Below are 26501 nucleotides of genomic sequence, written 5' to 3'. Positions count from 1 at the left end.
GTTCAACAGTCTTCTCATTACCATTGCTACCACAAGCACTAAACCAGATCTCTCAGCTCCTCATCCAGTCTCTTGAACACTGCCAGGGATGGTGACTCCACCACCTCCCTGGGCAGCCATTCCAGTACCTGACCACTCTCTGAAAGAAAAAGAATGAAGAAAAACTTAAAAGAAACCTTAAAAATTATTATATACACTGTGTAGTTAAAATAACTGAGTTTTAAGGGGCTCAGCACTACCACAGAATTTATGAATTCAGCCTGAGGTTGAGGGAGTATTACTTATTTGTTGTCATACGGCTGTAAATCCAACAGGAAAAAGGAAATTACAGCTGTATCCTGGTTTCATTTGCAAAACGTATAAAAAGAATTCTCCTATTCCAAATGTCTTTTGCTTAGCAGTCAAACAATACATTTGTTCAGCTGATATCAAACACTGTCCTAAACTGCTAGAGTTAGACAGTGTGCTATTATGATTCAAAGTCACATATCAAATGAAACGTCAGAGAAGCAAGCCATTTAAATGCATATTTGGCATACTTCTTGCAACTCAGTATGTTTCGTTCTCAATGGGGCTGTGGGTGGGAGAGGAAAAGGTTGGTTTATTATGGATTTGAGTGTAAAAGCATCGTTTGGCAATTCAGATCATCAGATGTCACAAGTGCCCACTGCTAGATGTTGTCAAGTACAGGAAAAGTACATGGCAGAAGTCACCATGCTGTATGTTCAGAGGGAGCACTTACAGTCACCATCCGTCTGCTCGTACAGCGGCATCACACAGCCCTCGTGCTGCAATGCCAACATGAGTAATTGCTGATGACACTTTCAAGCCATTCATTCTCCTCCGTGCACAACATTTACTATTCTCAAGTTGCCCATGTCACTGGATTTACATCAAGCCCTGAACAATGAAGCAAAGGCAGTGTCCTCTGAAAGGACTGAAATCACTGCTGCCATTTTGCAAACCAGCTTCTAGAGTATTAGCTTCTGGTCAGCCAAGGCAAGGTTTCTCTCACTTTGTCTCTGATTCTCTACAGGCAAAAAAGCCCGTATTTACCAGTTGTTGAGTAATGCTAGTATACTTCCCTCGTGTAAATATCTATATTAAAAAAAATAGAAAACAAGCACATTTTATGATTACATAAATAAAGTAGGCCAGATCCAGCAAAAGTAGATGTGTTGACTCCTCATACTTTAAACCCACAGCTTGCTCACATCTGTCATAATTTTACAGAAAAAAAAAAAGCTATATTCATCAGCAAAGGTCATATAAATCATTGGGTTTCTCCAGTTCCATCCTCATCTTTACGCTAATAAAGCCAAAACGAAATTTTAGATTTCTATTCAGATGCTAATCAAATACCATTACAAAGTTGCTGTCTAGCATTTCTCACATAGAGGACTCTTAGTCCCTTTTCAAAGATGTTAAAATCATTATTGCCATTTTACTAACAAGGGATCTGAGAACAAGAGAGGAGTGAATTGGATAATACAAGAAAGCACAGAGAACTGGTCAACCTGACCAAAGTAGTGCACAAGAAGTAAGAGCTACAAATTTACACTGAACTAGCTAATCTCTCCTGCTCATTTGAGCATGCCTCCATTTGCCTCCAAGAAAATAATGAAAGTGGATTCAGATAAATGTTACTCATGTAATTTCAATAATCTGCTTTTAAACTTTTATAGTGATTCACGTAAAATTTAAGTGCTTTTAATTTGAGTTAGTGTACTTCACAGAGGAAGTAAATAAAATAAAACCACTTAATTTCTGCTCCTGTACAGAAGTACAGTGTAATTTTAATTATCTCATTTCCAAAGAACATCTTCGTATTAACACGGAAAAATTATTCTATCTTGTGACAAGGCCTCTGCATGCACTAAAGGTCACTGTTTCAAAGATGAACTACCTTATGTGTAACACCATAGGTGGAAATTACTGATCATTTGCTTGCAGGAAAAAGTTTACAATTCAGTTTTAACCAGACCTTTCAGTTTTACTGTCCCTTAAGTCCAAAGGGAAGATGTCACATACATTTAATCTTTCATTTACTATTGTCGAGATTGATAGTTAGCTGTAGAAACGTTTGATTTTAGCTTATTTCATTTAATTTCATGTAGATGCACTCACTTCAGGTGACTGAAATGCTCCTGCTACAGAGTCAGTATTCCAGACTTGCTTGTGCCTTGCTGATGTATTACAGGAGGTTCCAGGAGGGCATTAGAAGCAGGCTGATTCTGTGTGCAAAGCTTCTGTGTGCAAAAGTGTGAAGCACTTCACCAAGATGAGCCAGCTGTATGAGATGACCACTAAGATGGCCTGCCAGTAGGACAGCCAGCCACTAGTCTACAGACTCCTCTGTAAGACACAGAAAAACTCTGGCTTGTAGTTCTGCACATCTGGTAGTATACAACCACAGCTGGAAATGTATTTCTAACATTGCCTTTCCACCCTAGAGCAGAAAAGCCACAGAAGTTGTTCTGTAGGTCAGGTCTTGCATGCAGCCCACTAACAACAAACCGCTACGAGCCTATACATTGACTTACAGTGAGATAACATCACCCACAGGTGAAATGAGACCTGAAACTAAGCAAAGAAGTTCTACCAGGCTTTACTGACATGGCAGACCACTCCTGCACATACAATGGGGAATGGGTCAGCAGCCAAAGCTGAATGAGAAGGTAAGCAGACCTAGCTATGAAGGTGGTGGGAACTGATGAATGACAGCTCAAGATTGGAACAGGCTGCCCAGGGAGGTGGTGGAGTCTCCTTCTCTGGAGATGTTCAAGACCTGCCTGGATGCCTACCTGTGCGACCTGCTGTAGGGAACCTGCTTTGGCAGGGGGTTGGACTCGATGATCTCTGGAGGTCCCTTCCAACCCCTACAATTCTGTGATTCTGTGATTATTGTGAAATAAAAAACACATTCCTAATATTTTTAACTAATGAAAGTAAAATGTATACAAAATTAAAACAAGTTGCATAATTCATACAAGTCAGCATGCAAAAGTAAATGAGACTCTTCTACAGCCTGAAGCTTACTCTGTTAGCTTGTGCAGAAGACTATGAACTGTGATTTCGCTGAGACTTTATTTTAAGCTAGTTAAATTAAGAACCCACCCTTTTTCATAGTTAATTCAAGATTACAGATGAAACCAGAAATGCATCTCATCCCACTCCTATCAGCCACCTCCACAGAAAATTTTTATATAGCAGAGATCTATAATCTAGAACAGAATGCAATATTCTATTAAGCAACACCTCAAGTAAATCTCTCGCTTAAATGCATTCTAAAATGCCTCATCGCTGCTTTGCTGTTACCTCATATGTCACACTAGGTGTCCCAAACATTAGGATATATCTTTTATAGATGTAATCTGGATCAAGGATGCATTCGGTCACTTATTTGAAGTTATAGATCTATTTGAAATGTCAATAAAATAATGTGTAGCAATACAGTTGACTTTTTGCTAGTTTCATTATCTAAGTATTCTCTACTGTTTGCAAGTCCCAGAGTTCCTGAATATTTTACCTAACAGATGCAAATAATCTGTTTCCCCACTAAATTCTCACCATTACTACAGAATTAAATGTCTCACAACTCAACATATTTATTCTCACAATATTTCCCTTAGATGGAAATACCAGACAGCATTAACTACTAAGTCAACAAAAACATAGTAGCTAAACATGTACACTGGAAACATACAAAAAGCATAACATGCAGGAGTGAGATCAGCATTTGAGCAGAGCTGAGATACAAGTTTATTCAACTTTAGGAGAAAGCAACAAAACTCATTATATTTTCCTGTGACATACCAGGCTGAATCTTAGTTGCTCTCTTGCAAACGACTTTGGGTTGGAGAGGTCAGAAAGACACAACTCCCCACAAAACGTGTAGATGATTCAAACAATGTGAAGTGCATTCACTCCATGCTTATTAAACATAACCAGGAACTAAATCTGGGGTGAAACGAGGATAGAAATATGCAATTCAACTGAGCATATGCAAGGCAATAATCTAGAGAAATGGAATTTATTTTTTCAATCATAAATCTGGAATAACTGCATAAACTTTGGCAAAACAGAGATAAGTATCTCACACAGCTAATGGATGTATGCAGAATAACCTACAACAGATGCTGCCACAACTGTTTGCTGCAGAGAATGAAGTATTTGAGAGCTCTTTTGTCACATCAGGAGTACTTTTGAACCCCACAAACAATTATCCCCCCTGCAACAAGAAACTGCCCCACTTTCCAGATGCAGAGCTTTGGGATTAAACTTAGAGCAATGACACTTGCCATGCAGCTTGGATCTGGCTGCAGCATCCTGAAGCCACCCGTTCAGCGTGGGCTGACCTTCCTTCCCATAGGCTTTTCACAGCAAGAGCTGACCCAGGATGCCACAGAATAAGAGAGCAGATAGCAGCAGCAAATCGATTAAAGAGTGGCAGAAATGCCATAACACAGCGTGGGAGATAAGGGCAGGGAGATCAGGCAGCTCCCCAACAGCAGCTATCCTGAAGGGACCGAGTTTATCCACACTGAACAGATGGCTTCACAGTTTTAATGAGCTACCGAATGTAAGGTGCAGTACCATCCGAGCAGCACTGGACTATCTTTAACCTCAGTGCAATAACCAGTCTAGAAAAGCACGCATGGAGGGGAAAAAAAAACAACAAAAATCAACAAAAAATGGAACTATAATAAAATCTATGTATATGTCTGACTTAAAATGACAGCTTTCACAGAGTTTACTGTGTAAACTCTGCTCTGCAAAGTGCGAAGAAATATTGGGATAGATAACATAAAAGACAACTATGTGATTTGTGTAAAAAATGATTCTTACATAGGAATTATATATATATATTTCTATATTTGCTATTTCTTTTTAAATAAAAAATTCTGTCTTCTTTAGGACACTGATGAACTGACAAACGGGAAGAGACAAGGTGCAGTGAGATACCCCCTGATTAAGGATGAATACTTTGTTTTGCATCTGTCTGCTTCCTGCTAGCACCTCTGAGCTGGAGTTCTAGCTGCAAGTTTGCTGCCACGTGGGCAAGTGTTTCAGAGCAGATTACTGGCAAGGCATCTCAGACACAGCAGTAGCATAGAGAAAGCCAAAGGCAGGATGAGGTTTAATTAAGCAGTCTGGAAAGAGATGAAGACTCACCTGATGAAGGCAAGCAATGAAGGAATTTAGTACCTGGCTGTTTAGAGCAAGCAGGGAAAAAAGGGATGAGTAGTTATTTCTTTTAAGGCATTTGCCTCTCAAGCCTTTGGAGCATTTTTATTACTAGAGGTCAAACGTGTCATATCTTCTTATAAAAGTTTGTGAGTGTGCTAGCCAAGACTTACTTTGGCAATATAAAACACTGCTGTCACAGATGGGCTTCACACAAATCAGTTTTTGTTTTCTTAGTGTCCTTTTTTTCCCAAATTCTGAACCCACACAAGCCCTCAAATTTCTTTTTCCCCTTCTCCTCACTTACAAATGTGAGACTAAATAGGACATTGTTTGTTTGTTTTCTTTACTTGATAGGAGACTAGTTTTTCTCCATTTGGTGGTACTCCAAGTGAAAAGGACAGCAGATACACTTCTGGCAACCGTACAGGGTGTTGTATTTTTTTCCCCAATAAAACACTTCAGTGTGCCAGCATTCTGTGAGTAACCTCAGAAACGATATACTTTTTCTGACACATGACAGCAGAGTGTAGTTACTGAATAAATTAGACCCATATGAAAATGTGATTCATATGTAGTCTCATGATTCCAAAAAATAAGGTGGCACATGGCTATCAGAGGCCATCCTACACACAAGCCTTCACACGAAAATTCTGTCCCCAGTTTTTTGCAAAGCTCTTTTTGTAGTTCTTTGACACTTACCAGTAACCGTGCAAAAACTTTAAAAGCAACAGAACAAGCCCTCTAGTAAGGAAGTGTGAAGGTCCAGCATGAGGCTGAGCTGACAGAACAGACCCGCAGCTCTTTGCACAGTAGGCATCAAGTGGTTCCACCGCACCCATACACAAGCAGAATCAGTTTGAGAAGTTCCAGATTGGCTTTTTTGCACAAATAACAGCGAGATGCAAACAAGCATGAAGATCTCATATGGAAGCAACGCTTTCACCACAAGACAAACAAATGACTGTTTCATCCCAAGTCTGGCTGCAGTACCAGAAGTCCGTTACATAAGCTCACACTAAGGACGAGGATTTGCTAGCCAACCTCATTCAAGCACTGGCATTGCCAGACTCAACCCCTATGCTTTGCAAGTGCCCTCAGCCCATGCAGGAAAAGGATCACTCCGATGAAGTGTTTTCATCCTGACACCTCACACATATGCTCCAAGCAAGTAGCTGTCGCTGGTATCATCAGCCAAACGCACACGTGCCTCTGATTTGACACAAATTGATGTCACATCCAGAATGAGTGAATTTCAAGACATCAAATGCTACTCAGAGAGAAGTTTATTAGTAACAGCCCTTGCTTCTTCCCTCTTCTCCCCCATGTGTCAACAGTTACAGGCCAAGCTCTATAGAAAGAAGGGATTACTGCAGAAAGCTGGAGAGCTTGGCAGCACCATGCAGATGGGAGTAGGAAGCCAGAAAATTGCAGGAGCCCTGGCCTGACTCAGCTACTGAATCACTTTTTCAGGTTGAGGATTAGGAAAAGGTTCTTCCCCAGAGGGTGATGGGGATGGAACAGGCTCCCCAGGGCAGTGGTCACAGCCCCAAGCTGCTGGAGTTCAAGCATTTGGACAACGTTCTCAGACACAGAGTTCAGATTTTGGGAGTTCCCATGTGGAGCCAGCAGCTGGAATCAGCAATCCTTGTGTCCCTTCCAACTTGGGATATTCTGTGATTTTGTGATCCCGCTATCAGCGTGGCCATGCTGCTTTCCTTCTTGGTGCCATCATTCTTCTTCATCTCTGCAAAATTCATCTTCTAGGCAGCGAGTACCTTTCACTATGTTTGAGAAGCAACAGCGTATAGGCTTCAATCATACCTTAGTGAAAGTGAGGGGCTGATTTTACTGGGATCTGCCATGCCAAGAATAAACCCATCTTTTCAAATCAGTAATGAATACCTTCATAGTTAAGCCTGTTAATATTCTTTAAAAATACGTACAGCTGAAAGAGAGGCATGATGCTCTCATTCACAAGTTGCTGCATTCTTACTGACGCCCACAATCTCCCCTCAAGGTCTATTTAGGGACACAGTGCTCCCAGGGTTTTCAGTTACTGTTCTCCTTTTCTACTCCTCTCACGCTTTGTTCCCTCCTTCAGTGGAGCCCCTCAGTTACACGAGGCAAACTATTTGCAGTGTGACACAAGGAGCTGGTCCAAACCTCAAGTGAGCAGAAAAATCAGCTGAAGAAAAACAATTTATTTTTAACCTGGATCCCTTCCCCAGCTGAGTTTATTCCCAGCCAACCAGGTGTATGTACACACCTGAGGAAGAAGAGGAAGCAAATGAGGCCATCACTATTCCTGAATGAAATGAATGTAGCCATCAGCAGGCAGGAATGGTTTTTTTAAATATGAATGTTAGAGTAGGGGTTCTTGCAGTGGGAAACTCTTCAAACATCATAAAATGGACTTAATACATATTCCTTATGTTTTTCACAGTTTCTTTTGCCAGTTTGGCTAATTATACGATATTTACGTTTAAACATATGTTGCCTCCCTTGCAGTGAATTCTCTCCTCCTACATGATACAGCAGCAAAGTCATCTTGCTGACTTCAAGCTGAATCCTGCACCCTCTCACACAGGTGGGCATTTTTAGTTCATCTGCAAAGTCCAGCCCTAAGAGTGCAGCAATTCTTGTTGCAATATGGCACCAGGAGCTCTCCCACCACAGGTATCCCTCAACACATCATCCAGGTGTCGTACAGTAAAGCACTGGCACTCTACTTCCACCATCCCAAGCATCTAGTTCTTAAAGCATAAAAGACACTCAGAGCACATCTGCACTAATGGGAAAGGTGAAGCAGCAGACCAGAGTTTTACTCTCCTCCCTACTATACCATCAGCAATTCACTTGATGATATTTAGGATTTGTTTTCTTCTTTTTTTTTTTTAAACTCACAATGCACAAAAGAAGATAATTCCAAATGGAAGGAAGGAAGCAGCAAGAAGAGCATTTAGCCAAGAAAAAAAGTGTTCAGAAGAGGAAAAATCTTGCAGGCTGTTATGAACTGTCATGTTCTGCTGACAGGAAGATCTTTGTTAGTGCATTCTGCGTTATAAGTACCTTGAGCAAGAGAGGCAGCAGCATACACCATAATAGCACAGCATAGTATTTAAAGGGAAAAGACAGCAGCTGAAAACAATTGCATTAAATTAACATTAACCCACAAACCCAGAAGAAGCATATAATATGCAGGACGGCTGCAGAAGCAGAAATTCAGAATTAATATCTGTAAAAGATGATTCATCCTGCTATTGGAACTCTTGACTGGGATTCATAATCCCAAAGGAAGAAAGTTCACCTCAAACAGTGTTCCCCAAGAGAGGAAAATAAGAAAGAAAAGAAAAGCATGGCCTAGTTAAAGATATCAGTAGGTAGGAACACAGACTGTAAAACGATGTGGTTCCCAAAAGACCAACATTTTATGGTTTATACACACATTCCCACACATTCCTTCTCAAAAAGGACTTTGAAAATAAATCTGATTTTAAGAACTGTAAATGAAACAGACACGTGAGAATTTAAACACTTAGGGCAGAATAGATCAAAACCTCAGAGACTAGAGCAAAAAAGACAGTGAGGTCTGCAGCAGACTAAAACACAGCCAGTAATGACAACTGCAATTCAATCTGTGGATGTACTTTACAACACTGCGCAAGTCTTTATGCCATGGGGGCTTAGAAAAGAAAAGTATAACCAAAAACTTAATAGAATGGAGAGACATATGAAATATCAAGGAAGTGCACTTTCCTCAACTGGAAAAGGTCATTTATGCTAACCTTAGGGCGGGCAGGTAATTGCTAACAATAAATAAATAAAAAGATGTTATGTTCCGGCTCCCATTTATTTCACCTAGGAATAGGTAGCAGAATTAATGGTATTACTGGAAGGAATTACAAAACTTTCTCACAGTTCCAGCTGGAAAAAGACAACCAGGTTTGGCTAAATGCTGGGCAAAAGGAAGAAGTGAGCCACAAAATGAGGCCTGAGGAAAGCCAAGAGAGAAGTTACCATCCAGTCAGCACTGAAAAAGCTGCACCAGAATCGATGCCTAGCAAACTGCTTGCCATCCGAATTCACATGGCGACTCCAGTTGGAGATGTGCAATAAATTCTAGCTTACGAGCAAGCCAGCATTTGGAAACAATTAACATCCCATTTTCCTTAACCATCATGTTCAGGCAGGGATGTATTTACTTCCTTTCCACATCCCTGTAGGAAACCAAAAAAAATAAATTATCTGTGGACTTCACAGCTAAGGAAAAACTAAACAGCAAGGTGTTCATATTGTAGGGTAATTAAGTTCCAACAGAGTCCTTATCAAGCCCATAAAAATAATTTGTAATTCATCTTTACCAGGCAATAAAAAGTTACTTTTCAGTTGAGCTCTGCAAACAAAGCAAGTTTTTATAACTCTTCATTTGTATTTGTCTACCATCTGGACAGCACTCTCCCATATGGATACACAGTAAGGTTTTGTTCATGTTTCTGCTAATTCTTCTTCGTTAGCAGTTTCACTCCCCAGTTCTACTCCTTCACTATATGACCAGCATAGAACTGCCTGAAAGTGAAGAGAGCATTAATGAAAGTGTTGAAGCTTATGTTTAAAGTAAGTGCTCCCAAATATTTTTATGTAAAAACTGATTAAAACTGTAGAGAAACCTGAATCTTGCTTAACTTGAAGCCCCTTTACAGCTAGTCTGACAGCAAGGCTTCGCAAACAGGAAAAAAAAATTCACATCCCACACATTTCAGAGTACAAGCCAGGTAAGCTATGAGATGGCAATCTGTTTTTAGCACGAGGTCTGGCTTTCAAGCATTGCATTTCATTTTCCTTAGAGAAGTGAGAGATTCCCTTTCTCATACAGCTGTCTAACCAAGTAAGGCAAACATCTCCCCTGCAAGAAGCAGGGCTAAGGCAAACTGACCCAAATCCCTGCTGTACGTTTTCAGCTGTTTAATAAGGCTTGCAGTGTAGTTTTCCCCTTGCAGTTTCTGCTCCATCCAGTTTCCTACTTTCCCAAAACATGTCTGAACTTTGTATCTTAGGGACCTTTATTGTTCTGCTGTTGAATCAGCCAACAGTTCAAAAGTTACTAGAGAGGGAAAGGAGAAAATAGAGACAAATCCCATACACAGAGGCAACACACTCTGTAACTGTTTCTAAACAGATCAAATTGAAAAAAGAAAGGGTAGGAGAATGACCCAGCTTCTGAAATGGAAGCTCTTCTTGCTCTCCACGCAGCACACTTCACCAGTAGAAACATATAAAGCTTTGGCTGACGGATGCTGGAAGCACCAAGTAACAAAGGCAGCTAGCCACATCTGAGGCATTCATATGTGATTTCAGGTAACACTTCCATTTTGTTGCAAAAGATCACCTTCCACTCTCAGTGAAATGCAGCATTTATTACCATCCTTATCATTTCTGAGCTTTTTAACTAAATAGAACAGTTCAGTTGGAAGGGATCTACGAATATCACCAAGTCCAACTGCCTGACCATATCAGGGCTAACCAGAGGCTAAAGCACATTCACGAGAGGATTGTAGCAGTGTGACTTGAGCACAGGCAGGCACGAGACATGTAAGAACTCAGCATGAAATCTGTTCCAGTGTCACTACACAGAAATGTACACAACACTTAAGTTGAGGCCACACCAAGGCTAAACACAGCAGGAAAATCACCTCTTTCAATTGCCTGGCTATGCTGCGAATATCCAAAGTTAAGCAATTCTGTGGCTGTTGCTGTTGTTACATTCCCATCAACTATTCGCTGAGCTACTCTCACTCTGACCTCATTTTTCCCAATTGCATAAGTCCATAAGTCCACACACAAATTAAGGACAGGAAATCAAAGGAAAAGGCTCATATTGGTGGGGCGACATGAAGCAACTTGGCTTACTCCTGTGAAGGAACCATGTAGGTCCCAAGAAGTTACAGTCACCACCATCTGACTCAACTAGCCATATGGGATGGGCGCTGTCCTCAATGGAAACTGGCTGTTGACTGGTGAACCTCCGGGGAGGAGACAGAGTTTGCATCCAAGGCTTCAAAATTCAGATGTCACACTATGTGGTTTGTCTACATTACTGCATTGACAAAACTGCTGCAGACAAGAGCTTTGCAGTTTCACCACGTCATCAAGCATGGGGGTGAAAATGAGAAGTAGAGGGTACAGAGCCCCTGCTAAGGTAAGCTTGAACTCAGACAAGGTTTCATTTCTCTGTTTTTTTAGCTTCATGCCTAAAACAATAAAAAGCCTTAGTAGATTTAAAAAATAAGAAAAGATATTGTTTGGGAAAGGAGCACTTGGCCTAAGTGGAATGACAGAAAGGTTACTTAAGATATTTGTTGTTCATCATGGCTTAGTAACACCCAGTGAGTGCTAATGCATGTCAGAGAGGTGAGGTTTGCACTGGTGTCACGGGGCCCACTGGTTAGTCACTGGGGATTTGCTGTCTCACTGGTGGACATGAGCTGAGAAACCCACACATGGCTCAAAGGACGTGCCAGTAACCCTTCCAGTATCTGAAAGGTGGCTGTAAGAAAGAAGGGACGGACTCTTTTGCAGGGTCTGTGGTAACAAGACAAGGGGAAATGGGTTCAAACTAAAAGAGGAAATATTTACGTTGGATATAAGAAAAAGATATTTTATAGTGAGAGTGCTAAGGCACTGGAACAGGTTGCACAGAGATGGGGTGGAAGCCCTATCCCTGGAGACATTCAAGGCCAGGCTAGACCAGGCTCTGAGCAGCCTGACAGAGCCACGGATATCCCTGTTCATGGCAGAGGAGTTGGACTAGATGATCTTTAAAGGTCCCTTCCAACTCTAAGGATTCTGATTCTACCCCCCCACACACCACTCCTATTAGACAACAAGTCATACAAGCAAACAGTTACTGTTTTCTCTCCACATTTAGCTTGCCTTCAGGGTAAAATTCATAAGCATGCAGCACGTCACTAAATCACTGCGGCTCCTCTTCAGAAGCAAGCACGAGAAGAGACCCCAGGTTAATCCAAAATCAGCTCGATTCTGTTCTAAACAGTAACTCACTGCTCTTAGCCCTCCAGAATAAAAAGATGCTTTTTTCAGAAGAAATATACCTCCACTGATCTATTTACACAGATCAGTACAGGCAGCCTAGTTTAAATTTTAAACTTCATCTCTCTTTAGTGCAACTTTCATGCTCTACCAGTAGCTTTATGATGAACAATAAAAATTCATTCTCTTTTAACAGTCTGGGGACCCACTCATTTCCATAGCCCTCACACAACTCAGAGAAAAAATTTAAATATGCTGTCTACTACCTCGATGGCATCACCCTTTTCTAAAGCAGAAATCAGAAGAGGATAAAGAACTTAAAATTCCTCTCTCCATACACATGCTTGTTGAATTTCATTCATCTTCAGCTTTCAAGAAAATACACTATTATCCCTCAAATGCAAGTGATATTCAGCCCTTAGAACTAGATCCGCCAACAGAAGCTTCAGAAACAAAACTCAACAGCCAACACTTTCTGGGAGGTACAACAAGACCCACCTTACCAACCTCCAAGAGCCACATGCATACAGAACCCAGGAGCAGCCTGGCTACACGATATTTCCCCCTTATCACCACACAGGCTTTGTGGTTTCTGTAGCATAATGTAACCACGTTTCATTAGCATTCTGAAATGAATAGCAAATAATCAACCAATCAAGAGGGATAACAGCCATATGAGATTCTCAGGGCCAAAGGTCATGACATGAGATGAAAACCATCAATACAGCAGACTTCTGATGCTCCAACCACAACTCCAATTAGAGTTGCAGGATTTCAACTTCCACCTACAGTTTTAATAGCTAATTTCTAAACATTACAACCATGAAAAAAAAAAGTGAAGATTCTATTGCCCTACTCTGCTGTCATACTCCGTTTGCACAGTGCACATGTGTCCATCGATATAAAAACCAAATGTTTAGTTTTAAAGAACGCATCTTGAATGTAAATTATCACCTCCATCTCCTGCACTGTAACAATCTTCATAGCAAAACTTGCCAAGCTGTTTAGAAAGTAGCTATTGTCAGAAGCTTAACTGCATGGATGGGTAATTTCCACTCAGGTGATCTGACCCATGCATTCATTTGATTCATTTTCTCCATCGTTATTCATGCATATACTGAAAAAAAATATATATATATCTATATAACCGTATTTTTTCTTGGTTTGTGAAGAATCAAAAAGATTATTAAAAAAAAGACATAAAGCTTAAGCATGTTTCATTTTAATCTAAAGGGAATAAAAATGCTTCCCACCTCCAGACACACATACACACCCCTACCTACATTAGAAAGCTCAGAAAAAAGATTGGCCTTAAAAGCTCAAGAGCTTCTTAACTCAAGAGCTTCCTTACTCCCACTGCATCCTGGTGATAGATTGCTCACAGAGACACCTGCTGAGGACACAGTCAGTCTCTGCAACAGTAGAAAGAAAGGACTGGGAGGAGATAAAAAAAATAATAATAACAAAGGCCAGAGTTATAGGTCTGAGAAAATGGCCTTATGCACATTTCCTGACCTGCAGGACAACCTGAATTGCAGCAGGGCTTCACCTTTCCCCCCGTGAAGATGAAAATGTTGCTGAAGAACATGTTATGGCTTTCTCCTGTCACCAGCTAAAGATTCTGCACCTGGTCAGACGATCCATTATATAAATATAAGCCAGCATTAAGGCTTAGGGAGGAATGAGTGTCACTTGGGAATATTTATCTGATGAATGTGTAATGCGCAGCTCCAGCAAAGAGTCTGACACCGAGTAAACTCATGTTCTGCAAGAGGATAACAAAGTCCAAAATAAGGTTTTATAAAGGAGAATAAAAGAAAAAAAATAACAACCACACTGCTAGCATCAGCAGTTTTGAAATAAAAGCCATGTTTTTCCCCTTCCTAAAGGGTAGGTAGCTTTTAATGGCACTCACTAGCAGTGAGCACCTGCTCCTCTTACCTACACAGAAATGGTCTGCGGAGAAGAAGGAAAAGCCATTACACTATGAAATGCATACCCTTATCCAGGTCAAATAGCCACCCAGCAACTCTGCCCTGTTACTGCAGAAACTAAAAGAGAGGCCAAATGCTATGATTTCTGCTGGTTCTTCCCAGTACAGCCTTGCCCTTCTTCTGATGGCTGTGCACTGCAAGCCACCAACTGCTACTGATTTCTTGAATTCCTCCATGAGATTAGATGTGGCTGAAGGCCAGACCACATAAAGCAAAAAGTATTTTTGTGGATATTTTAATGGCCAGCATCAACTTCTCATAAAAGTCAAGGAAGGCATCCTCCTTTCCCTGAACTTATGCCTTCATTTAACACTTAAGTGCTGAGGTGTGAATGCACAGCCCCATTTCCTACACAGTGAGGCACACACCACTCACAACTGAAAAGCCAACACTTACTGCACAGTGCATCTGAGATAACTCTTCCTTCCTCCTCTAAAGGCCAAGCTCAATCATCCACTGGATTGAATGGGTTTTTCCTCAGAAGAAACTGAGTCACACCAACAATTCAGGATTATTGGGTTAGCATTTTTATTAGAAAAATTATGGTACAATACTACCAGCTTCCATCATGTGAGCCCAACACAGCTCCCTGAACAGCTTTCTCTATGAAGCCAGCAAAGAGTTGCAGATTAAGTTCTTCTGCAAAATAATTACTTAGTTTAAAGTTCAGATATCCAGACATGAAATCACTATGAAAACAAACCAGAAAATTATGGAAAGCGGAAAGAACATTTTTTCAATTAAATCACACTGCTGTTTCGTTGTTTTTGCCTGTGGACAACCTTCAGTAACACACAGAGAACACCGACCACGAGACAGTGCAGTTGCCCACAGGGTTGTTGGAAAGAACAGCTCCTTCTCAGTACGGACAGAGCCATTGGTGCCTGCCCCTTGTAAAGTCCAGACAGTTCCAGAAAGTCCCTTGGTATGCTTCTTCAAGAGGCTGATCTACCAGGGGTTCATTAGCACTTTACCTAACTTCATTCACATCTGTACTTTCCAGAAAGTCCTTTTTCCTTTGACTTCACGTCCATGAGGCTTGATGTCAACACAAGATTAAAAACTGAGCACAAACCAGCAGGCATCCCCAGCTGAACTCAACCACTCTTCTCTTTGCCTACTGCATCCCCTGGAAGAGTTCCAGAATTTTTACTTACACTTAACACAGAGATTTGATCAGTACAAACTGTGGACACTTTGACTTAAATGAGCTGCCCATACCTTCCATGAGGCTCTTCTACCATATCTCAGTAGATGGAGCAGAGAAGATCTTCAACCAATTATTTTCAGATACAGGTAGAAGCAAACTGCTCAGTTAGGCTGGAGCAGCTCACTGAGGCACCACAGCTACGAAAGTAACTTCACATCACAATCTGGAAATCAGTAGGAGAAAAGAAGAGTTCCCACTGCAGGTGCTTACTGTCTGTAGTTTCCCTGGAAAAGGCAAATTGCCCTCTTTAATTCAGTAAATAGCTTGCAAATATATCCCACAGTGTCTAGATTCCACCTATTATCTCTCCTTGAAAAGTTAATTGAACTTTGTCAAAGTCTGCAGGTTTTCTAAGGGATTCAGGCTACCAGCAGAGAACGTGCCCATGCCTTGTTCCCACTTAACTTCCCCATAAAATTGACAAGGATCAAGAAGCCATATTGACCTCATTAGATGCATTTGTTGCCATTAATGACTACTATTGATTATAAGATCTTGTCTCGGCTCTCACAATAGAATTAAAACTGATTATTCTTTTGTCAAAACAAAAACATAGAACCATGACATCTTTTTTGACAGTAATATTTCTGTCAAGACAAAAAATTCAACCTGGATGTGTTAAATGATACTTTTCTCCCAAGAATTATCTTGAAAGTAATGCCTTCCATCTCATTCAGTATGCACGTGGGATGGCAATACACTCGGATTAGAGTGCTTAAAACACAATTTTCTTTCCCTTTGGCTAACACTAAATAATGCAGTTAATTACAATTCTGTATTGCAGACATTAAATCTGTGGCAGAATGCACTGGACACGACCAGCCTGCAAGCACCTCCTGAATTCAGGCCTGGGACATTAACAGCCTAAAACTGCTCTGAGTTGGTCTTCCCATTTCTAAACAAGGTTGAACATCAGTTTCCTAAATTACACCAAATCACTTGCCTGGGAGGCTACCTCCCTTTTCAATCCACATGGCCACAGCTGGAGCCCTTTTGTTACAGACAGGACATTCTCTAAAGGGGGCCCTCCTCTGAATTTCAATAGATCAAGAAAGAAAAGCCTCGAGACAGGAAAGCAAGGCTTATCCCCTTAGGCAAGCTTATTGGGACCAGTGAACACAGCCAGAACAATTAGTTGGAAACAAAGGACCTGCAGGCTGATTTAGGTCCGATTTTCTAGTCTAGTTTGGTGTTCTCTATTTACCGATGAAGGTGATGGAAGCTTGACTATTGCTCTCCCCTTTTTCTTCTCTGTTTTGTCATCACACTTTCAATTACAGAAAAACAGCCCACAGGCTAACACAAGGGATTTTTTCAACCTTTGTATACTATTAATTATAGATTAAATTAATAAATTAATCCATAGTCAAAAAGCCATGCTATTTCTAGAGTGAAATGTTTATAAAATCATTAAATTTGGAGCAGAAGAAAAAAAAAATATCCTAAAACACATCATTTTAATTAGAATTCATGCACTACCACCATTGAACTGTGGAGGCTTTGATCCCTCTGGCATATGGACCAGGAAACCAATTTACAATTCCACTGCAAACAGCCCTGGACCGTTTTATTTGTGTGTTTGTTTTAAAATAGAACTTGAACTTCCAACTTGGAGTTAAAATTATGTAGATTATTTTCTTCTTTCTCCACACAAATCCTCTTTACCATAATATGTTTTCTGACTCATTCACAGCTGCAGGGAATGGAGTCTTCAGAATCTCTGCCTTCGAGAACATCACCCCAACACTGTGTTGGGCATAAAAACAAACACATGCGTTTCCAACAAGCTATATTCCTATGGCACCTGAAGAAGAAAAACAGCTGACTTTCAGGAAATAAAAGCCCAGGTCGCTGCCTATTGTAGAAGTTTATTATATAGTCATGTCTGTGTTACTTCCTAAAGGAAAACCAAGAAACGTAGAGTGATTTTACACAGTGTTTTAAATGGAGGCAGAAGATCCAGTAAGTCAGGTCCAACTATGTCAAACAAAAAAGCCAGAACAGAGAGATGGGCTCAGACCAGCACAGAGCAGAAGATATAATTTTTCCCTTTCCAAATTTGATATGCTGCTTTCCACAAAAGCAATTCTGTAAAAATTTCACTTGAACTACAAAATATGAAAATTAGTCTTTTCAAAAAGACCGCACAAAAAGGTCTGACCTACTTCTAACATAAGCTACAATTTTAGACAAACCACTGTGGTATTTTTTCTTCAAGATGTAGGCTGTTTTTCTTACACCATTCCTCCATTTCTGGACCTGGCATCAGCTGTTAAATCATTAATTGCTTGCCACAGATATGGTTAAAATTGCATTAAGTGATCCAAAGTGGAAAAGAACTTACATTTTCTTTCAGTTTTGTAGGCTTTTTAATTGGTTGGATCTTTTTTCCCCTTTTACAAACCTCTCCTGAGTAGTTAAGAACCACCACCAAATGCTCAGTCTTACACTGACCAATGAAAGCTCTCATTTGTTCCAATTTTCTGCCTTTTTTTTCCCCCCCACCAGGAAAAGAAGATTAAACACAACAAGAAACTTGTATTCAAATCTACAGGATAAGAGATTACAGACCTACCTTACACAAGAGATCAGACTTGGACCCCACATCTAGACCTGAATTTTGTGGGTTTGGTTACCAGAAGGGATGCCAGAGCATATGCAAAGAGGGAGGTGGGGTGAAAAGGTTTGATACCAGGAATGCACTTGAACCACAAGGGGCACAGCTTCATCAGCTGAGTGCCCTGGTGCTTGAAGGAAGGAAGGAAAAAAAAGTAGAAAACTTGAAGGGGGAGGAGGGGGGAAAGGCTAGTACTCCAGCATTTTAAAACTCCAGCAACAAAATGGAACATCCTTTCCAAAATGTAAAGACCAGTACTTATGTTTGGGAAAGTTCTGCTTTTTTTTTTTTTTCAGTTGGTTTGGCTCAGAATTAGTGAAAGAGTTTATCCAACAGCCCATGCACTGAGCCAGCATTTATCAGGTTTCAATTTCCAGCTGAAGCCACGACTGTTGCTATGAAAACTAATGTGCAATTGTATTCCAGAAAGCAAAGAAATGAAAAAGACTGTACTGGAATGCAACAAATATATGCATTGGCACCAACAGTAAAAAATGTATTATAACCAACCTGTGTCATAAGCATATTTTTCTCCTTATTATTAGGGAAGAAATGTGCAAATCAAGTGCATTGTCTGGCCAGAGGGTATTATGTGAATGTTTATAAATTCCTCATTGCTCAACCTCAACAGATCAGTCTGTCTGTTAAAATATGAAGCAGTATTTGAAAGTCACCCCCGCTGCTGTCAATCCAGTGAGAGACAACAGCTTGTCCAGTAGATGGCCAGTCTAGCCAGACAAAAGCCCGGATGCTTCATGGGAAGCATTTAAGCAGCCCTAACAGCTCTTCTGGACGCTTCAGCACAATGTATGTAAGCTGACTGAAGAGAATGAGGACAGGTAAGTCTTATTTTGACTACAAATTGAAGCAACAAAATTCATGCATGTTCTAAGAATACATAGTGAGGTAAGATAGTTCTGTATCCATGGAAGAGAGGGCCAAGCCATCCAGATTTTGTAGTTTACTGAAAAAGAAGTTCTTTTTCCAATCACTCCAAAACACAGCAAAAATTCTTTCAGCTAAATCATGTTAAACAAAAAAAAAAACCCACAACCATTCTCCTACTTTCAGAATATTTAGACATATTTACTATGTAGAAGATAGTGTCAACATCAGAAGAAACAGAGACAGCAAATAAGTACACAAAACATACATTCTACTTTCAGCATGGTCTCAATTTTTGGTAAGTTTCTAATGGAATAAGTTAGGAGCCCCAGCTCTTTCCTTTCTTACCATCAAGCTGACAACAAGCTGTAAGGAAAACACCTTTTAACAGCACGAAGCATCTAGACCCAGGAACCATACCTAAAATTTTATCTGAAGAAGGAAGGCTGAAAAGCTGACAGCACTCATTATTTGAGCCTGCTGACATACACTGAGTATCCCTCCTTTTTTCTAATGTCAAAATGGTGAATGTGCTTGATCTACAAGCTGTCAGCTTCATACATTAAGGAAAAAAGGTCCATATGGACCATTTTGTTCATACTCACAGAGGCTCTGTTTTGCAAAAAGCTCTCAGATTAGAGTAGCTTCAAGCAAGCATTTCCTGCTCTGTTAAAGAACGGGAGTTTAAAATCATCACATCTCTAGAATCTGAAGCTCTCTTGGAAGCAGCGACCCATTCTCCCTTTCAGTTGGAGAAAACACAACAAAGAAAAAAAAAAGCTGGATTTCATCACACTAGTATTCACATTGCTACTAAAAAATTACTCAGTTACTGATAACATGATATTTCAGACAGCTTTACACTTTGTATGCCTTCATAAATTAGGATTAGACAATGAAAACTTTGAGCTCTGTAAGAACATAAGAGGTGACAGACACTGCAGTCCACAGTCTTGCAAACCTTGTAATCTTGAATTAAATGAGGAATAAGCTATGGGAAGTCTGGGAGGAATTTAAGGACAGGGCAGAGTTGGTGAAACTAGCAAACAGGGATAAATAAATACATATGTAAATAAACATGTCAAAGACAAAAGAATGAAGAATCACAATAGGCGTGGGAAATCTGCAGTAAGAAGTGATCAGGAGAAATATTAATAAAACAATCAAATTATGCTGTAATAGGTCTGTCTGGGAACATTTTTTTTCCTCCCTCTTAGGCGCTTTACTGAATATGCCCTTTCACAAACACTTCAGATAAACTTCTCTCAACCTGAAAGGGGCAATCTCTGCCCTCAGCACTCACTGCTGGTACCTACCCCCACCTTGTTCTGGCTCCTGTGGAGCTTTGCAGCTCTATTTTCGCTGCAAATGGGGCACAGAAGCAACAGCAGTAAGCAAAGCAGGCCTGTGTCCTCAAAAGCAGTAAGGACTGGTCACCTGCCATGTTTGCATTAGGTCTCCAAGCAGTATACTCAGTTCATTAAGGAACTCCAAAGGCTGCTCACTAGAAACGTACCAAAGTAGGCTCACTTGCACACAAGCTACAACACCTTTCTAGGGTTACCACCAACAGTCATGGCTTCAGCCACTTCACAGAGTGGTTTATTCCTGAACAGAAGAACAGCTTGTCCAGTCCTGCTCTCCACAGTCAACCTCCCCTCCCAGCAGCCACCGGAAACAACTTCAGCATGGTCAGACCCAAAGCCTCACGGTGGAAAACCACATGAGGAGAAATATACTGACGCTTTTCCAAGAGTTTGCAAACAAGCACCATGTGAATCACTGCTCACCTTGCTCTTAATCACAAGCACATCCTTTACAAACCAACCTACTCAGCAACTGGAAACACGAGTGGCTTACTGATGGGTGCTACACATACAGCACCAGGCTGAGATCATGCTACCAGCAGAGTTTACATCTATCAGGGGTAAATGGAGATGAAAGGCAACCAGATAGCCATCCCCTGGGGCATATACTTCTCACTGACTCCCTCTTAAATGCTAAGTGACCAGGACAAGGAGGAAACTAGCAGAAAGGGTGTCACATAGCCTTCAGTCTCTCTCTGTGCCTTGAAATGGTTGCAATACTGAAAAGTGACACCACAAAACCAAACCCTTGCAAATATCTCCATGCAAAAATGTGGACTGAAAGACAGCTCCATGATTTTGCAATTCTTCTTCCATTCTTCTCTTAAGTGCAAATTTCTAACACCAACAGTACACAGCCACTTTTGTGCAGAGTATCACATGCATTATCACCTCTGATGATCCCTGCTATCAAGTGCTTGCCAACTTGCTGGCTTCTGCCCATCAATTTCAGCATCTCTCTCCTTTTCCAGTATTATATTTGAAAAGAACAAAAAGAGGAAAAAAAAAAGTGTTTGACTCCAATAGAAGGAAAGTAATCTGAAATCATTTAAACAGTTGTGCTATTAAATCGACACAAGTGTAACAGCGTGTACTTGGCACATTCCTGCTGCCACAAATGCAAGAATCTTTTTCAGAAAATCTCATTCAAAGCAGGGAAATATTTAAAACACACTGAGAGTTGTTCTGATGGCTGTTACAAAGTCAGTTACCAGTTATGCTCTATTTCCAAGTCACAAGCGATCAAACAGTGACTTCATAATCAGAAAGCATCTTTGCAAAATCTCCTTTTATACAGGATAATAGCAGGACAGGGAGGGAAGCCTTATTCCCTCAGCATTGCAACTCCACAGCAGCACAGGGATGCAGCAGGGAAGGAAGCCTGCTGGACCTCAGCATGGCTATGCAGGGAATAAACCACTAGGGACAGCGTTACTTCTGCTAGATCTATGGGTACACAATGTTTTGTAGTCTCCAGGGTACCTGAATTCCCAGCATCTTCTACAAGCATTTTTTAGAACGAGATGCTGTACATCTATACCACAGCCCAACACCTACCAAACTTTACAGAAGATGATTTAATTCTAGAAAATCAACAGCAAAGCGATAGTAAAGGCACAAAGAGGAAAATCAATGGCCTCACCAAAATCCTATGCACACTTTTGTTTGAAAGTCAGAGAATTAGGGAAGTTGTGGTTGGCAAACTATTCTAAAGAAGCCTGACAATGGACCAGGATGTACCGCAATGTCATCACGCAGCTGTACTGGCACAACTCTGTGAAAACATTTTCCTTGTTCCAGCCACATCTACAGACATCACACCTCTAAGTCCGCCACTGGACACATCCGTCTGAGGCACCGAAAGAAGAAAGCCACACATCTTGTGAACAAGAGAACCCTGCTGCCTCTGTATCAAGATGGAAAACAGATCACAGTCCAGCTTCACTTTGCAGGCTGGACACTGTGCAAAAGAAAGCCTGTGGGCCCAAAACTCAAAATCAAAGAGGCTCCTATGAGGTAGAAAAAAACAAAGGGCGGAAGGAAGGGCGGAGCACGGCGTTTCTCCATCTGCAATTTGCAGCAGCATGGTTCTGCTGTCAGGAAGTGCCCTGCACACAGCAGCGGTTCAGCAACAGTTACATCTTCACATAGAAGCTATGTGGCATTATAAGGTTTTTTCAGGGTACTTCCTTATATAATCACAACTACTGAACTGCAGATACTTTCATAAGACTGCTCCAGAATAAGTAGGTAAGAAGATTTTTTCCTGTCCCTCAAAATCCATTTGAATTGTGTACCTTATAAAGTTTTTCCAGGCATGTGCAGAACATTGGGGGGGGGGGGGGGGGGGAAGTAGAACAGTAATGATATAAACCTGCTCATTTTTTTTCTCCTGTTCTCTATACAACACTCAGACAATGACACACCTAAGCCGCAAGCTAGAGAAGAAGAGAGCATAGCGACTTTCAAACAGATTACAAAAGAGACAAAAGCAAACCAACTTGTCTCCTGCAGCCTCCCCAGTAGGAGCACTTGCCCACCAGGTACATCTCCAAATATCCCATTCACACACAGGAACCCACAGACCACGCTGACAGCAGCATCTCCAACACCTGTTACGCTTCATGCTTTAGCATGAATCTGATTTCTGAATGGTGAGTTGTTAAAGTTGCTGCAGTGCTTCTAAGAGCTCTGTGAAATGTGTGTTATGGTATTTTCCTGACAGCACACGAGAGGGACTTCTGCCAGCCAGCAGCCACCGCTGCTCTTCCTCCTCCTTCTCTGGGTGCCGGCCATCAGATTAGCTGCCTACCACCTACTTATACAGCTTCAGAAAAGGAGGGGGAAGGGGTAATTAAGGAGAGACGACCTTCAAAGCAAGCAAGCAAACCTGCCGCTCTAACTGAAGGAACTGCATGAAAATTAAACCTTTTTTTTTTCTTTTCTTTTCTTTCCTTTGCAGTATTCCACAAACTCCCTCAGTCAGGCAGGAACGGCACAGAGGATGGAAGGGACACGAACAGTGACAGATCCATAAATGCCCACACAGTTACATAATGAAGCTGAGGCGGCACGGCACGCGTGTCTGTGCCTTGGGGGAAGAAGGAGAGCAGCTCAGAGGAAGAGAAGGAAACCACGTCCTCATAGAACAGCGCTGAGCTCTGTGCAGTTCTTACTCAATTTCCCCTCTCCACCAAAGATAAATATTGTAACAGGGGGCGATCAGGCAGCTGAGGACACAGACACAGAGAATCCACACGCTTACGAGCATATCTAAAAACATCCCCATCCTGAAATTGCACTGTGAATGGTGTATCACGACACGCAGCCTACAGGCAACCATGTTTATACCGAGGCAATTAACACGCGCTGGGCTTCCTGAGCTCTTATTATCGTTGGCACTCACACCCCGAGCACCGGCAGGTTCTGGGCTATTCCTATAACGTTAACAACAAAACAGCACTGATTCGAAATATACTCACTGTTATTTCTCAGGAACTCCTATATTTACTTTGTATCATTCTCAGGGGAGAGCTGGACAGTTGTCTCAGTTCTGCAAGGAAAAGATATTCAAAATAAACTTTGCGAAGGCTCCGTGCCAGGAACGCTCACAGCCTTCGGGACTCGACACCCACCCACCCTACCGGGCTGCACAGCCCTAAACCCGCGGGATCCATCACCGCTACCGCCAGGATCACAACTTCGCCAACAGCGGCCCCACCGCTCCCCGGATCCGAGCGGCGGAGGAGGCGCTGCCCCGCCGCGTACCGCGCCGAGCCCCCCTCCCGCGGCACGCACTTGCTGCCGGGCTCCTCCGGCCGCCTCCCGCGCTCGCCACTCACCCCGCCGCCCCGCGCTGCCGGCTTCCGAACGCCGGGGGCGGCCCGCGGCGGTGAGGGCAGGGTAGGGCGGCAGGCGGGGCTCTCGGGCAGGCCGGGCCGCCCCGCGGCCGCTGGCCGAGGCCGCGCCGCTCTGACACCGGCGGGCTGCACTTCGTCTTCTTCGCAGCGACGGCCGCCGGGCGCCGTGCCCGTTCCGCTGCGGGCAGGTGCGGTGCTCGCCGCCTTCCCCGCCCCGTCCCGTCGCTCGCCGCCGCCGCAGCCCCGAGCCCGCCCGCTTACCTCCTGCTGCGGGCGGCCCCGCGCCCGCAGCGCGCCGCCGCCGAGCGGATCCAGCCGCCGCCGTGCCCCCTTCCTCGGCGTCTCGGAGCGCGGCGAGCGGCGCTATCCCATCCCGCGGCCCCGGACCCGCGGTACCCCGCCGGCGCCGCTCGCACTTCCTCTTCCTTCCTCCTGCTGGCCGGGCCGCGACGTGCAGCCCGCGGGGCTCCGGCACCTGTGGGGACGGGACGGGCCCGACCGCCTCTCTCCGGCCGCGGCCGTGCCTCTTCCCTCACGGCTCCCGCGGAGAGTTCCCACCGTCCTCGCTGCCTTTACAATACGGTTGGTTTAATTCCTTTAACCAGCAGAACCCGCACCGCCGCTCGGCCCCGCGGCGGGCACTTTGTCACGCGTGCCGCTACGCCCCGACCCTATCGAGCGGCTCCGAGCCCGGCACCGGGCGCCCCGAGCACCGCCGCGCCTGGCCCGGCCAGGAGGGGGCGGCAGTGGCACGGCTGGGAGCTCCGCACTGCCCCGCACCGCCCCGCACCGCCCCGCACCGCCGGCCCCCGAGGTTTGACAGCTGTGCCACTCGCTGGAAAGCGGAGGAGTAAAATTTCTACTCTTATTAAAAGGGCTGCAATCAAAAGAAGCGTGGTCAGCACGTTGAGGGAGGTTATCCTGCCCCTCTGTCCTGTGCTGGTGAGGCCTGTCCTGGAGAATTGCGTCTAGATGGGGAGTCCTCAGTACAGGAGAGACGTGGACCTGCTGGAGTGCATCCAGAGGACCACAAAAATGATGCGAGGGATGGAACGCCTCCCCTATGAGGACAGGCTGAAGGAGCTGCGTCTGGAGATGAGAAGGCTCCGAGATGACCTAATAGCAGCCTTTCAGTATCTAAAGGGGGGCTATAAGAAAGAACAGGGCAGAGTCTTCACACAGTTCATAGGACTAGGTTTCAAACTAAAAGAGGAGAGATTTAGATTGGACATAAAGAAGAAGTTTTTTATAAGAGACGCTGGAACAGGTTGCCCGGAGATGTGGTGGAAGCCTCATTCCTGGAGATATTCAAGGCTAAGCTGGAACAGGCTCTGAGCAACCTGAAGGAGCTGTGGATGTCCCTGTTCACTGCAGGGCAGCTGGACCTTTAGAGGTCCCTTCCAGCTCAAACGATTATGTGATTCTCTGCCGTAAGAAAGTGTGCTTCAAAAGTACTACATGACATACAAAGGCCAAATGCAACAAACCACTGGCCTTAATCCTTCCAATAGTCCCACATAAGAGCAGCTCTCTACGTGCTGACAGCTCCACTGCTGTCTTTGAAATCATCCCTGCAGGGCCCAGTCCCTCAGACCGCAGCTGGCAGTGAGATACAGCAGTGTTCAGGGGCTCCTGGCCCCACAGCACCACAGGCACCCCACAGGGTTGCACCTCTGTCACAAGAAGTACAAGCGGCAGAAGGACTGGCAAAAGTGAGTCCTGCAGGCTGCAACGTGCCATGTAACGGTACACAAGTTACACGAGCTCTGAGCAATTAATTGGGCATGAGGCAGAAAGTGGCATGACTCACCTGAGCCACGTGCTGCTGTATTTGTAAGAGTGGAGTACAAGCACTGCGTGGTTCTGCATAGCATCTGAGACATCTCCATGGCAGGAATTCCCCACGGTTATGAGGCACTTCCTCAGAGACACTGGGCTTTGGGACCTCCCCCAATGGTAAAATCCACAGAGAAGCCAGACATTACCCATACTGGGATGTGTTGGTTCCTATGATCAATATACATTTCAAAGCACCCTCTTACACTGCTTTGTTAAGGCAAAACTCTGAAACTGAAAATGCAAGGTCCGCGTAGATATTATTTTAGAAGAAAAAACTCTTCTCTGAAACAATGGTGAGGTGCTGACATAGGCTGCCCAGGGGAATGATAGAGTCACCATCCCTGGACGTGTTCAAGAAACACATAGATGGGGCACTGAGGGATGTGGTTAGTGGGCAATATTGGTGATGGGTTGGCAGTTGGACTAGATGACCTTGGAGTTTTTTTCCAACCTTTATGATTTTGTGTTACGAAGCCACTTATCAAACCGTCT

At 43.1% G+C, this 26501-nt stretch overlaps 1 protein-coding gene across 4 annotated transcripts in view; it reads right to left on the bottom strand.

Annotated features, from left to right (window-relative positions):
• ELMO1 (engulfment and cell motility 1) overlaps window positions 1–24900 on the bottom strand; it is a 290099-nt gene extending 265199 nt beyond the window's left edge. For 2 of the 4 annotated variants that reach the window (XM_048950299.1, XM_048950303.1), the window contains exons 1-2: window positions 24109–24164; window positions 23793–23863 (exon numbers count right to left, since the gene is read on the bottom strand). The gene's annotated coding sequence lies outside the window, so the exon portion shown is untranslated. Of the gene's footprint in view, window positions 1–23792; window positions 23864–24108; window positions 24200–24431 lie in introns of those variants that run through there. The other 2 variants (XM_048950301.1, XM_048950300.1) reach the window with 2 other exon arrangements.
• Between the last annotated feature and the right edge of the window lie 1601 nt (window positions 24901–26501).

This window comes from Lagopus muta, chromosome 7 (assembly GCF_023343835.1).
Source record: "Lagopus muta isolate bLagMut1 chromosome 7, bLagMut1 primary, whole genome shotgun sequence".
NCBI classification, from domain to species: domain Eukaryota; kingdom Metazoa; phylum Chordata; class Aves; order Galliformes; family Phasianidae; genus Lagopus; species Lagopus muta.
Note: the sequence above shows the minus strand (reverse complement) of the source record. Positions and strands in the feature narration are given on the sequence as shown.